Source organism: Bactrocera neohumeralis, chromosome 6 (genome assembly GCF_024586455.1).
Source record: "Bactrocera neohumeralis isolate Rockhampton chromosome 6, APGP_CSIRO_Bneo_wtdbg2-racon-allhic-juicebox.fasta_v2, whole genome shotgun sequence".
Taxonomy (NCBI): Eukaryota; Metazoa; Arthropoda; class Insecta; order Diptera; family Tephritidae; genus Bactrocera; species Bactrocera neohumeralis.
Genome location: NC_065923.1, coordinates 1876108 through 1890079, shown reverse-complemented (window position 1 = coordinate 1890079; position 13972 = coordinate 1876108). Strand labels below are relative to the sequence as shown.

The 13972-nt window shown below is 33.8% G+C and overlaps 1 protein-coding gene across 3 annotated transcripts in view; it reads right to left on the bottom strand.

The window, feature by feature from the left end:
* LOC126763353 (connectin) overlaps positions 1-13972 on the bottom strand; it is a 397643-nt gene that overhangs the window by 221423 nt on the left and 162248 nt on the right. For all 3 annotated transcript variants that reach the window (XM_050480755.1, XM_050480758.1, XM_050480759.1), the window contains exon 4: positions 1832-1866. The gene's annotated coding sequence lies outside the window, so the exon portion shown is untranslated. The remainder of the gene's footprint in view (positions 1-1831; positions 1867-13972) is intronic.

Sequence of the window (13972 nt, the reverse complement as noted above, 5' to 3'; positions counted from 1 at the left end):
GTTCTAGGGTGCCTCTTCTCATGTTTCCTGTGATTCCGCTGTGGCACTGTGGCACTCATATCATTCTTATCACAAAGGCACTCGATGCTATTGATAGCGAGGTTAGGTTTTCGATCAGCTCTGAACTCTCTAATTGTTAATGAGTTCAAGGCAGGAACCGCCGCTCTGTTATATGAGTCGATGGTCACTCCTCTGAAGGAGGCTGCACTCCGGAGTAGTAAATCTACTGCTACCTTAATGGCTCCAATCTCGGCCTGGAAGACACTGCAATACTTAGGAAGTTGGAGAAACGGGAGTTGATAGAGAGCTCCTGACAGTAGACCCCTCCACCTTTGACCCATCCGTGAAGAAGCTCACTGTCCCTTTTCTCCAACGGCTTCTTCCCACCCACAACTCCTTCGGTATATGGGTAGAGAAAGAGCCGCCATAGTTCGGTTTACCGACTCCATGATCCAAGTGATCAGACCCGTGCTTTTTTAGGAATTCAACAGCCTATTATTTTGCAAAGTTTAACAATAACTAAGAAGAAATGGCAACATCTGCAGGACCTAAAAGCTTTAATTCCAGCAGACTGTTATTACTTTTATTATAATATACCTTTTGAATAATTAGTCTTTTAATAAATAATAATTAAACATTATCCTCATTTTTTAGCTTGAAATATTTAAATTTTTTCTAGTACTTACGTATATATTAATAATAAAAATAACATGAAATGTGAAAAACTTGCAACTGTTTTTATTTAAAATAAAAAAAAGTATTAATATTCAAATTTTTAATTTTTATACAAATTTACATTGATCATATGTTATTTTGTTTCAGAAATGAAAATTCAAAATAACGTAAGACGCCTACTATAAATTTCTTTTAATTTTTTCATTATTTTTTTTCTAAAATATACTTATAGTTTCATGTTAATTCAGATTTGAAAATTTTGTTTCAATATCTCAAGTGGTTTTCTTTTTATACGGTTTTTTGCTTCTCCTGTAAACCTACGAAAAGTGATGTTACGTTATTTTGCATTTCAGGTGACGATATGTATGTTTGCTTTTGCTGCAACACGGCTACGAATGTCATCTTCTAGCTACAGATTATTTATTTATCTTTTCCAGTACAAGAATTAATCTTTAAGGGTTAGGCCCACTTCTGAATATACAAAAGAAATATTTTCGTTTTTTCTTATACATAGGTGTATAGAATGTGCCTATTTTTAAGATTATTCTTCAAAAATTTGAGATACGAGCATTTTTTTAACTTAGTGTAATCAGCTTCCAAAACTTCTCAAAACGCTGATGATTGATCGACTTTAAAATTTCACACGATCTTTTTAGATATGTACTTATGTACTATATATCAAATAGTGACGAAAGTCATAGATTTTAGATAATAATGTCGATTTTAAAAAACCCTGAAGTGTTTACTTTTCACAAACAAGACTTTTTCCTTGGGAAGCCAACTTTTCATCAAAAGTCTAAATTTGTACCAATCCTTTCCAGCTTGAGAGTGATTAAAAACTTTTAATTTAAGTAATCTAGGTGAATTTTCCTACAAAGTATCTATTTAAATATGAACTTCAAATCGTATTATTAGTCCCATGGACCTGAAGGTCCATACATGGTATGGTATAATATGGTGTTACCTAACCTAACCTATTTCATATTATTCACCTGAGTGTTACTTTCTTCAACTCTGAAATTATAAAAAAAAAGCTTTCCTAAACAATTATTTTTACTATTTTTTATTTTCATACTAAGTTTTTTCTAAAACTGATTACTTTTCGGGAAATGTCTGAGCAAATTAATAAATATTACATTATCAATAATTTTCTTACCAATGCCTACACAAAATTGCAATCCGTGCAGATTTCTGTAAAGAAAAATACAAATTTAATTGAAGGTTTGACTTATATAACAAATCATTTTAATAAATGTTCTCAAAAGAATGCATAAACGAGTTTATCACAAAGCTTTTAGCCGAATTGGACGAGAATCAAGTCTTTTAAGTTTTGCAGTTCAGCTTAAGCCGATAAAGACAGAGATAAGCTGTGACTTTTAATCAGCACTTCACGAGTACATATGCCATAAATCAGCAATTCATTAACGCGTCATAAAGTAGCTTTCAAAATTAGAGCATAGCTCTACAAACATACGAGGTCTACAAATAAACTCACAAACGTCTTTGCTGCTATAAAGATCGCTTATACATGACTAAGGAGGCATATTTGCTTGCAACCTGAAGAGTAAGATTGCGAGTGCAATGAAAAGAAGCGGCATTAAATGCACATCCAAGCAACTTTGATTAGCCGCTGCCGCCGCCGCTGCAACCGTCACTGCATGCGGTGAACCACTGCACTTTGCCAGCCAAATAAGCGGCTTAATGAGAGCAAATTACCAAGAAAGCTCATAAGCATGCCAGCAAGGTTTTCGGCTCTTTGAGCAAATCTTTGGATTAGTCTTCCGTTGGAAATAGGGCAAAAAATGTGTACAACTACACAGTTGGTTTTTGTGTATTTGTGCAGCAGAGTATGTGTGAGTTTTACGGGATGAGTGGATGTGGTAGAATTAAGGAATCGCTTTCTGATAACTGTTACTTCTAATGTTGATTGCTGGAGCTGCTAATGAGCAGAGAGTAGGTTCATCTGCTGTACGATTGTTGTTTTTAGATTAGATGCTTCCAAAGTGTTTTGCCTGAAACCACTCGGTGGCAACTTCATTTAAATATTTTTTACAGCAGAGATATCCTGTGTAACTTTTTACTAGACAGCATTAGCACACATTTTGTCATACTTGGTGAGTTTTGCTTCATTTGGAAGGTGGCATCCCTATTCCATAATAAATTTTGACGAATGAGATAACGATTACTTACTGGAAGTCTTTCTTAAATACGTCATATTTGGCATACGTTAAACTTTTTTTGTATTTTACGCATTTGCAAATACATTTTTTTTTAACTTTGGCAACTCTACTCCAAAACACTTTCAAATAAGAGTTCTCGCCTTCTAAAACTCTTCTTTTATCGATCTACATTCATCTTTTATATTTTAGTTTTTAATAATTTTCGAAAGGTGGCAACTTTATTTTATAAATGCCTATTTCAGATATTAACATCCCTTTTATACTACCATTATAAAAATATTTTTCCTTTTTTCTTAAAAACCAACGAAGTTAATAACCTAGGAAACACATTCAAACCATCAACTCGAGGAATGAGTGAGACCCTTCTATAAGATGTGGACACAAATATTACAATGATCTAGCTATAAAAACATAAGCTCAGAAACCAGCCTTAGAATTTCTGCTAAACAAAGAATCTCGTGATGAAATCAACAAACCCTTTAAAGGCGATTTTACATTTGTGGGAGTTTCTATATATTGGCAAATCTCAAGGCCTTCACGGAGTCTCCAGCTGCGATCTGCAACACTTAAATTTATAAACTCGGTACAATAAAACTTTTCGTAAAAACTCATATATAATTAAATGGTGAATTGAACACATTTTTTAATTAAAATACCTAAAAAAATAGCGTTAAACTCCATAAACCATAACTGTAAAAGGAAATGGCACACTTTTACACGGAAGGAAAATCACATGCGAAATGATTCATGGAATTTCGTTTTGATTAAATTTCTTTTATTTTATTGCAAATAAATAAATTTTAATTTGAAAACACGAAATTATCAATTGGTCATAAATCTTTGGCATAAAACCGAACAACAAGAAAAACAAAAACAGCGAAAACCAAAATGTTCTCGGAAATGACCTAATTTCATATAACAGTATTTTTGGATGAAATTATTGCAAACTTTTTTACACAATTTATTGCCAACTAAACAATGAAAATCGAACAGCTAAAGTTAAGCCACCGGAATCCGATTTAATAAATCATACGACAGCTTTGCGCTGCCAGCTTGCGCTCGCTGATGCACAACACTAATAACTAATGATTGCACAAACACACTCACATACAGAGCACATGTGTGCATATGCTTGTGCATGTGTGAGTGCGCCTGTCATTAGAAAATGGCGCAATTAAAAAGTATTTAGAGCAGGACGCTCACTTACTGGCTTTCCACACTAAGCACTACTCATTGTTGCTGATTTGACGATGGAAAATCGGTTGCAAATGCAATTTGTTATTTTTGCTATTGCGAAATTTTAAATTATGTATGCACAGTAGAGTGCGCCAACTTAAATATGTATGTGTTTTGTGCCGCGGCAGTGCCACTAAAAACACATAATTAATTATATGAGTTTATATAATAACTTAGAATGACAACTTAAAATAGCTTATGTCGAATTAACATATAAAAGGCATATTATTCTATAATAGAACTTCGATCGCTTGCTTCATATATATTTTACAGTTATTTAAGACTTCTTACTACTATTATGTTGTTAGAGATGAAACCCAACAGCGAGTCTCGAATCGGTTGCTCAAAATAACTAAATTTCCTCCCATTAACATAAGTTGACTTCAGTTCTTTTCGCATATTGAATCAGATATACATTTACATATACTATGCAACAGTTATATATGAATGTATGTAGATGTAAACATATATAGTATGTATTTATGTGCACATATTTACCACTAAGTACATAAGTGAAAATCACTTATTTAAATTTTAATTAAAATTTATTATTATCACTTATTTACATATCGGTGACCGCTCAATTTTGACGCAATAATAGATTTATGAGCAAACAGAAAGCGCAAATGCCTCCAAAAATGCGTATTATTCTGCTGTGAAATTCATAGAAAATATTTGGAATTATTAAAAAAGCATTTAATAATATATTTTCAATTAAACTTTTTTTACAGCACTGATTTTCGTGTTAAATACATTTACAACAACTTAAAAATAATTTTGTTGTTTTCATAATTTGCTAAAGTTGATTTTAGCCCAAACAGCAACACTGCGTTGCTAAAGCTTTCTATGCTAAGCTTGAGTGTTTAAATTTTGAATTGAAAATTTGATTGATTTTTGTATAATTTGCAGGCAATTAACGAAATTAAGGAATTATTTTTAAGTCGATGGGCAGCGGTTGTACGTTTTTTCCTATATTCAGCTGCAAATAATTTGCTCTGCTTATGAATCTATAATGTATTTACTAAAGAATAAAATGTTTCTGGTAATACAAAAAAATTGGAAATATCTGTTTTTGATGGGCATGAGGGCTTTTATTCAGAACGTGATCTTCAAAAATATTAATTCAACCGCACTTTTATTCATTCCACAATGCTTTTAAGTTGCGCATACAACCAACTGGAGGCAGACAATTAGATGGTCGAACACTTTCCCCTAATATTAAAAGGAAAGACATACCCCTTCAAAGAATTGAAATTCGGATGCATCCAGTGTAAATGTATTATGTATTATCGTTGTTGTTGCGAAACCTTTCGCCTCCACTAAAACTTCCTCTTGAAAACCTTTGAATAAAAAAAGTAAAAGTTGTTTCTTCAGAGAGTACAGAAAACTACAGCTAAGGATTTTATTCACTTATTAATAATATATATTTAGTATATCATTTATGGATTTAGTTTTGACAAAATTTTTAACAAAATTATAAAAAAACATTAAAACATCAAAATTTCTGCGATTCGTAACAAGTATACCCTTTTAAAGTTATCCCAATCTTAACTATGTCAAAACAACCAGATACCAGGATATCGCGTGGGCCACGCTAGGCATGCTAAGTTTAGTTTAGTTGTTCAAGCAACTATACAAATGACTTAACTACTCGTGGTAAGGTCAAGTGGTGTGTGTATACAGGGTGCGACATCTCAAGTGTTTGTATGAAACAGTTCATTACAATAATTTTTAATATGAACCGCTTCTTTTCGAAACAACGCTGAAGCTATCAGAGAGTCATGCCCAGATCTTTCAAGATTATTATCGCAAGAGCGCCCAGACCGCGTCAGTGGCATTACTTTCCTGCGCATTTTGTAGGATCATATTAACGACTGAATGTTCTGTGAAATAATGTTATTTGTTAGATTTGAAAAAGATGCTATATTGCCACGCCACACAAATATTCAGATTTGAATAACCATAAGTCATTTTTATTAGGTTATGTGCACATTAAGGTATACCGCAGGGATCCCTCAATGGCCTCATGGCAGTATTTTTGCCAAAGAGATGTTAAAAAAAGTTGGAGGATATTGTTGTGTGATCAATAACAAGAGTCACTTTCGTGAGATTTATACAGAATATCCCAAAATATTTCTAAGGGTATAAATTAAATCAAAATATATTATCAAAAAGAAAAGATGGAGGCAATATAGTAAAGGAGAATAACAAGTAAAGATTTTGCTAATTAGCTTATAGGCCATCCCTATACATAAGCTTAAACTTCAATTCTTTGTAAAATATCTATAAAGTTGTATGAATCTGTTAAAAATACATTAGAAAAGGGAAAGCAAACAATAGCCATATTTACTCCAGGACATTTAATTAAAAATTATAAAAAAAATATTTTTTGGTCACTGCCGAATTTATTAGTAAATTTCTAAATAATTGTGTATGCTGAGACCTAAAAATAAGTATATTTCTATAAAAAACTTAACTTTTATACATTTTTGGGGTTTCGGCATTGGTTCGCATTTAATTTAACTTTGACATCAAATTTATTTTTACGTAATATTTTGTGAAAAATTGTCGATTTTCTTCAGGTAATAAGCGGCAACTAAAAGCAATCATGCATGCCGTTTATTGGTACATGAATTTATGCAACTAAATTTATGTTTTTTCACTCACACATTATTAACTATGTACGAGTACGTATATATATACATGTTTGAGGGTATATGTTTACATAATATTTCAGCGTTTTATCCTGTTATATTTTATTATTATGCATCAAATGAGCGCATTTATACATTTCCACTTGTTTCGTATCCCAGTTGGAACAGAAAGATTTCCGATGAAATTTAGATAATATTTTATAGAATATGACAGTTTTGTAACTTTAGTAAAGTTTTTGATCTTATTCGCGGTTAGAAGTTTATTAAGCAAATACTATATGCCCATTTTGGATAAACAAGTTGGTTTTAAATATATGTGATTTACTATTATACTCAGATTCATATACTCTGAACATGATATATTAGGTTTGCCATGCCAATTCCGGCTTGTAAGAATCTGACGAAAACACCGAAGAAACCAAACTGTATATACACTAGAGTTATTCAAAAAAAAAAAATTTTTTTTCGTTTGGTACTCGGAAAAATAGGTTTCTAGACACCTCTAAGAAAGCCTCTCCAAAAATCTATTCATAATAATTTTTTTTCATTGAGTTATAAAATTCATAAGAAATAAAAAATTTTCTCAAAAATAATCAAACTTTAACTGTTAATATCTTTTAAACGTTTGGGTTTACGAAAAAATCTTAATAGACCTTTTTTGTAGAGCATTCAATTTTCAACAAAATCTTAGGAACAAGATATTTTTTTAAGTAGTTGGAAGCGAGATATAAATTTTTCTATCAGATAATAAGAAAAAATAGAAAACTGTAAGTAGGAGGACCTTCCCGTTACAATTAAAAACTCATGTTTGGAGAGGCTTTCTTAGAGGTGTCTGAGAACCTATTTTTCCGAGTACCAAACGAAAAAAAAAAAATTTTTTACTGAATCACTCTAATATACACATATTTATAATATAAATGACCAGCCTGTCGAGCTGAGTCAATTTATATACGCAAACTAGTCGGACAGTTTTAGAGATTTAGGAGCTACTCATTTGTTGGAATCGCTGAGATTGGTACGCTTTAGCATATACATATTTATGTATGTAGCTTTCATCCAAACATACTGGACTAAAGCAAATTTTTGCATGGAAAATTCTTTATTTGACGAAGTATCGTAACGAAACTTGGCGTGGAGTATTGTCCAGTGCAACGCCACTATAGCATACAGCTGCCGTAAAAAATGATGAAACAAAATCGAGATAAAGACCCTTTAATATCCTTTAGGCGCAGGCGCAGGCGCACTTAACTTTTAAAGAACTTCAAAAATTATAAGATTTAAAATTGTTTTGTTAGAGAAATATTTTTCTATCATTGACATTATTTTTTGTGTTTTCATCACAAAACGCTACTTCGTGTCTCATCCGCCTTCAACTGCTAAACGAAACATATTCAATATAAGTATGTTCATAATGGTTATACTCGTAACCAGTATGCCATAACACACTGCCCGACCAAGCATCGATGGCAATAGCAAATCGAAAAAAAAAATCGTTTAAATGCTCATATTTATTATGCAAATAAATTATGCACGAAGCTTGTTAAATACACATGCTATGCACACACGCTTATGCTCGCACACACACACACGCCGCACACATGTAGATGGAGTATGTGCGAATAAAAAATGTGGCAACGATTCGCTACGCTTGCGGCAGCACACACACACACACAGACAGCTCGTTCGATTGCTCTGGCTTGATTTGGCTTAGTTTGGCCTATCCGTCGACACTGGCGGCGGCTGCCAATTACGCTTCACTGATTGCACCACCAGCTGCTTTGCCTTTGAGGATGTGTGAGAATGCGAGTGAGTGTGTGTGTTGATGCATGCATTTACACATACGGGTTGTATGCAAATTATTATGTAAATATTTATGAGACAACTAAAATATGCAGCACATCGAATCCTTCAATTAAAGCATAAAATTCAAGTCATAATTTTCCAAATGCTGGCTGCGCATTTGAATGCAACGTTAATCAATTCGTTGCGCTTTTTTATTATTCTTTCATTAGATCACTTCATTTGCATGTTAACTGTATAATTTAATTATTATGAAAGATCACAAATACTAGTTTCAAGTAAAGCCACTGTGGCTGCCGCAATAGTCAACCGGTTAAAGGAACGTGTGACTTTGATTTGTGATATGCCAACCGTTATGTACTTATGTATCAATATGTATGTCAATATATGTACATGGTTCAGGAAAGCAAAGTTTTAATTTTTTACTCTGAAATAAAAATGAGCTTATGTTTTTTATTTTAGTTAAAAAATACTATTTAAATCCCTAATTCCGTGAAATTAGTTTCATGACAGCAATATACTCTTTTAATTATTAATCCACATAAATGATGCTCACAATTTTTGAAGCGACTTTTTATGTCGTAATGCTTTTTATGTTTATTTTTTAATATATAATTTCAGCAAAAAAAGTTTTAATTAATTTTCCTTTGATATCACTGTGCGACATATGTAAGTCGAACTTTTTCTTATTCGGAGAAATATTTTTGTTATAGGGCGTCATGAATCATGGTAGAATATATCATTTTGTATTTTTTTAATTATTTGCAAAATCCAGACGGCAATGAGTACATAGTGAAAATTAATACGTTCAAATTGGTTTTGCGCATATATTTTAGGAAAATTATTTATTAGGAAATGTAAATGAGTTTTAATAGCGAATAGTATAATAGAATAATATTGAACTACATTAATCTGCTTTTAATGATTAGATAAAAGATATTTCGTTTCATGCACATATTAATATTATTAATTTTACAAACGTATTGAAACCATTTTTTAGGAATTTATTATTATTGTTGAATTAATGGCTTTAAAAGTAATAATTTAAAAATTTAAATTGTGAAAACTGTGTGCAACAAACTTTTAAGGTGTAAAAATTTCATCTCTTTTTCTCTTCCGACGTAATACTTTTAACAAATGTCACTCATACGCCCTGTAGAGCGATATGTTGCGTGAAACTTTGAGTGCTTGCGCACTAATTTTACGAATTTGTTGCTGTTATTGTATCAATATTTTAAATACGTTCAGCAAATTTTGATACTGTAAAACAAAAACAAAAACAAATAGTGAAAATCGAATAATTCACTTTTAGAGCCTCACAAAACGACGCGTATCTCAAATACTAATAAATATTTTGACTTGAAATTTAGCATAGATGTCACTAACAGTACTATTAACTTACAAAAAAAAAAAAATATTTCACCTTTCAATTTGATCACAGTATATGTGCATAATGTCTTAGAGAAATCAATTATTTTCCATTTAATTGAAGGTTGTATTTCGCACACATGCAGGAAAAGGAAGTAATCACTTGACACCAGGTTCAAACTGCAACGTGTATGCGTATTGGCGAGTCATAATGCTGTCCTGATGGAACACAATTATTCTCCTGTTGGCCAAGGCAGCCCACTTTTAGGTGATTGCTAACTTCAGACGATCCAACCGTTGGCAAAAGAGATCTGAATCAATATTTTGGCTATATTGGAGGAGCTAATAATAGATGATTCCCTTCCAATCTTACTAAACACTCAGCAAACCCGAGTTAATGCGTAGATTAGTGCGGTTTCTCGTCTTTATTGAAGATATGTAAAACATGGCCTGTTTTCCTTTTGCTGGGGTCCATCTTTGTCGTGTGTTCAAAAAATACTTAGTCAAGTATTCACAAAATTATCTTAAAGGTGCAACTGTGTCATCTTCAATCAACCTCACATCAATAGTTCAAAAAGTCACTTAGTAACTAGTGGCGAAACTAGTGCATAACAACATCTTTAATATAAATTTTATGCCCCACCCAGTGTATTAAGACCAATAATAACTACCGTTATAATCGCACACAACCATGCGAATTTTCGCTTTTGACTCGCACTATTAGGCTCACTAATGAAGTAAGTAATTAATGTCACAACGCTATGCACACATTTCATGTAACTTTATGTCATAATTTATATTTTCCACATTCATATTTCCAGCATTTTTATATATCTGGTGGTAGTTTTATTTCTCTACTCGTTTTTTTCTATTTCACACACAATGCCGTGCAGCGGCTCACAGTGGAGCTAGTCATATGGAATTACATAGTCAAAAGAGCATACTAACTAACTATGCGTATTCATTAAAAAGTTTTGCAGAATTCCACATTTTTATTTATATTAACATTGCCAGTGTTAGTTGGCATATGCGAATACTATTCGCCATTTAATCTAGCATTTGTAAGAAATTTTTAATTCGTTTTGGTTTGCACGTAATTAACTTTGTACATTTGCTTACAAAAGTATGTTTGCATAATTTCATGAATTTTGCGTGTTACATATGTTTGTTTGTGAATATTTATGATATTTGTTTAGCGAAACTTTCAAATAATTAGAGTTTTTGATTTTAATAAGGAGCCTTGTGGTTTGTTGCCTTCAACTTAATGAGTCGCTTTGGGCTTTGCCTTCAGATTTTCTTATTTGGCTTATCCATTTTATTAAAAGGCTTAATACGCGCAGTATTTTCTTTATATTCGTGTGTCAAGGCGACAGAAAAATTAAAAGTAAGCTCTTACTTATAACACCCATACAACCAAGCAATTATCCACAAAACATCTTGGCTGCCAAGAATTTTACCACCAGAAAGCGTAAGTTATTTTAATATCACAATAATGGTTTAAACTTGTAATAAAGAACAGTCTCAAATAATTACTAATCATTGGATTTTCACTTCCAAAACAGATTTTAGAACAATTAAGTCCCTCTGTAAAAGTATACATTTAGGCGCTTTGATAATAATGCTTGAAAGTCAAATTCGCACTAGGATTGCTTTATACAGTACATTGTGATGCCATAAAATATAATTCCTATAATTTGAAATCATAAGTCAGCAATGTTAACTTAAATATTAAGATGTTTCCACCCCGTCTTCCTCCATAGAGCTGCTGGAAATGCCGTCCGGTAACATTCTCATCTTTACAGAATTGACGCTGTGCCCTATTAAGACCCCCACAACTAGCAAAAGACTAGCCGTACTGAGGAGAACTCACAGGATCACTTACGATCTAATTTGGGTCAGAAGGACTTTGTGACAGCGACCCGTTCCCATTTTATCGAAAGCGCGTCTAGGGTACACTTGATTGCCAGCTGAACAGCTTTAGAGGTTCCGCCGTGGCTTGGCAGCCATGTTAGTTTTATTACAAAGTAACTCACTTCCATTGATAATGAGGATATCGATTCTAGCAACTGGAGATATTGGTTTTATAGGAAGCAACAGTCTAAACATAGTCTTATTTTTCTTCTAACTGAAGAGCGCGAGCTTCAAATCGAAGTTATATAATAGGAGTAACTAAAATAGTAATAAATAAGTTAGCTGAAAATAAAGTGGTTGGAAGATTTTGGACAACTTTAAGTACGAATATCTATTGATTATAAAAACAAATTGGTTATTCATATTAGATATACTATATCTTACGGTTTGAGACGGAATTAATTGCAAGAATTCTGGTTGAACCACAGAAGACTTTAAAGGCATTAATTCTTAACATAATTCTATAATTTTCGAGGGAGAAGACAATTTACTGAATGTCTTGTCAACAACAGATTCCACCCAGTAATTACTGGACTTGATATATATGTATGTACCCTAGATACTACAAGCCTTTCATCTCATCAATCATGTTCAACATACATAATTCCTAATTCTCTTTCCAAATGTGAACCGAAAAAAATTCGAGCAGATTTTCTTCAACTTTGAGGATTGCACATTTAAGTCGGTGTGTACTTTTTAGCGGTCTTTGAATCGATTACGCAGTATTGACCGACTTTCACCACGCTAACCTAAATTTATTTCATTTTTAACCTGTGATGCCGACACTTGCAAGTGGTAAACTGTTCAACTTTCGGCAATTTATTATATTGACTTAACGTTCGCGCAGCCAAACCGAGGCAGCAAACGTGCAAGTGTGTGAGAGTGTGAAAAGAGAACACAAAAGCAAATGCGTTGAGAAAGTTTTTGAGACACACAGCAAAAAAGGTGGTATGTGCCGAAGAAAGAAGAAAAGAAATTAAAAGTGGCAGCAAAAGTCAAGCCGAAACGTTCGAGTCTGTGCTATTGGCGTTTTTATGTGAGTGTGTCCGTTGCAAGATTCGCAAACAACTGGCGTCGGCAAAGGATTGGATAACCCAATTTGCGCGCATAGCTTTTGCTACACATTTCCACACTTTGCGATACATTTGGCGCGTCAATCGCCGCCTCTGTCTCGCCTGCCCCGAGCATTGTTGCCACGTAGTGTCGCAAGTGCAACACTGTAGCTGTCTGCCATGTTGCATTTAACACACAAAAAGTTGATAAGTCAACTAACAGCCGAGCGAGGAGATGCCATTGTCCCACTAAACCGGCGGGCACACATTTCACACCGTTATATGCAGCTACAACGCTTTCTTAATGGCGGATTGAGAAGAAGGGGAAGAAACTATGGATCCACAAATCGACAAGCGCTAAGTGCATTTATGCGCTTACACGCCGCCGCTCGATCCGCTCATCGTTGAAAATTTACTGCTGCGCTGCCGCTGCTCTGCCACCGCCGCTGAGTGCTTTGACTTTGCCCATAAAAATACTTTTTGTTCGCCACTTCCTACGTGTATGTCTTGTCTGTCTGTGTGTGTGTTCACGTGTGTTGGTGCGTCTGTTTTGCGACAAGTTAGCTTATTATCCCTTCCGTAGTTCATTCTTACTTTCACGGCGCAAGTTTGCAATATCAACCCGCCAACTTCATGGGCACACCTTAGCCCCCGGCGGCTAGAGAGCAAGCTGGTAAACAACGCGCGCTAGACTGACTCTCTTCTTGTTCGCTTTTGCACTTTGCCGGTTTTAATTGCATTTTTTGCCGACTGCCAAGCGCCAGCCAACCCAACTGATTCGCCATCTGCCCAGCTGCCGGGCGCTGTGTGGCATCAACTTCTCGCCGCCTGCCGGCAACCTAGCATAGCTTTGGCAGTGTTAATTGATAAATGCCCGTGAAATTGTTGGAATTTGTCTTCTATAAACTTTTATTTGTTGGCATAAAGGACACTAAATCAAGACCTATACTGCAGAATTTTAGCAGTAGCAGTTTGAGTTAGCTTCTGTTTAAAAAATACACACATTAAGGTAGCGCACGAAGACTCTTAGATTGCTAAATTTTATAAGATCACATCGTTGAGAAAAAGTGTAAAGTGTTAAAATAAACTGTGCCAG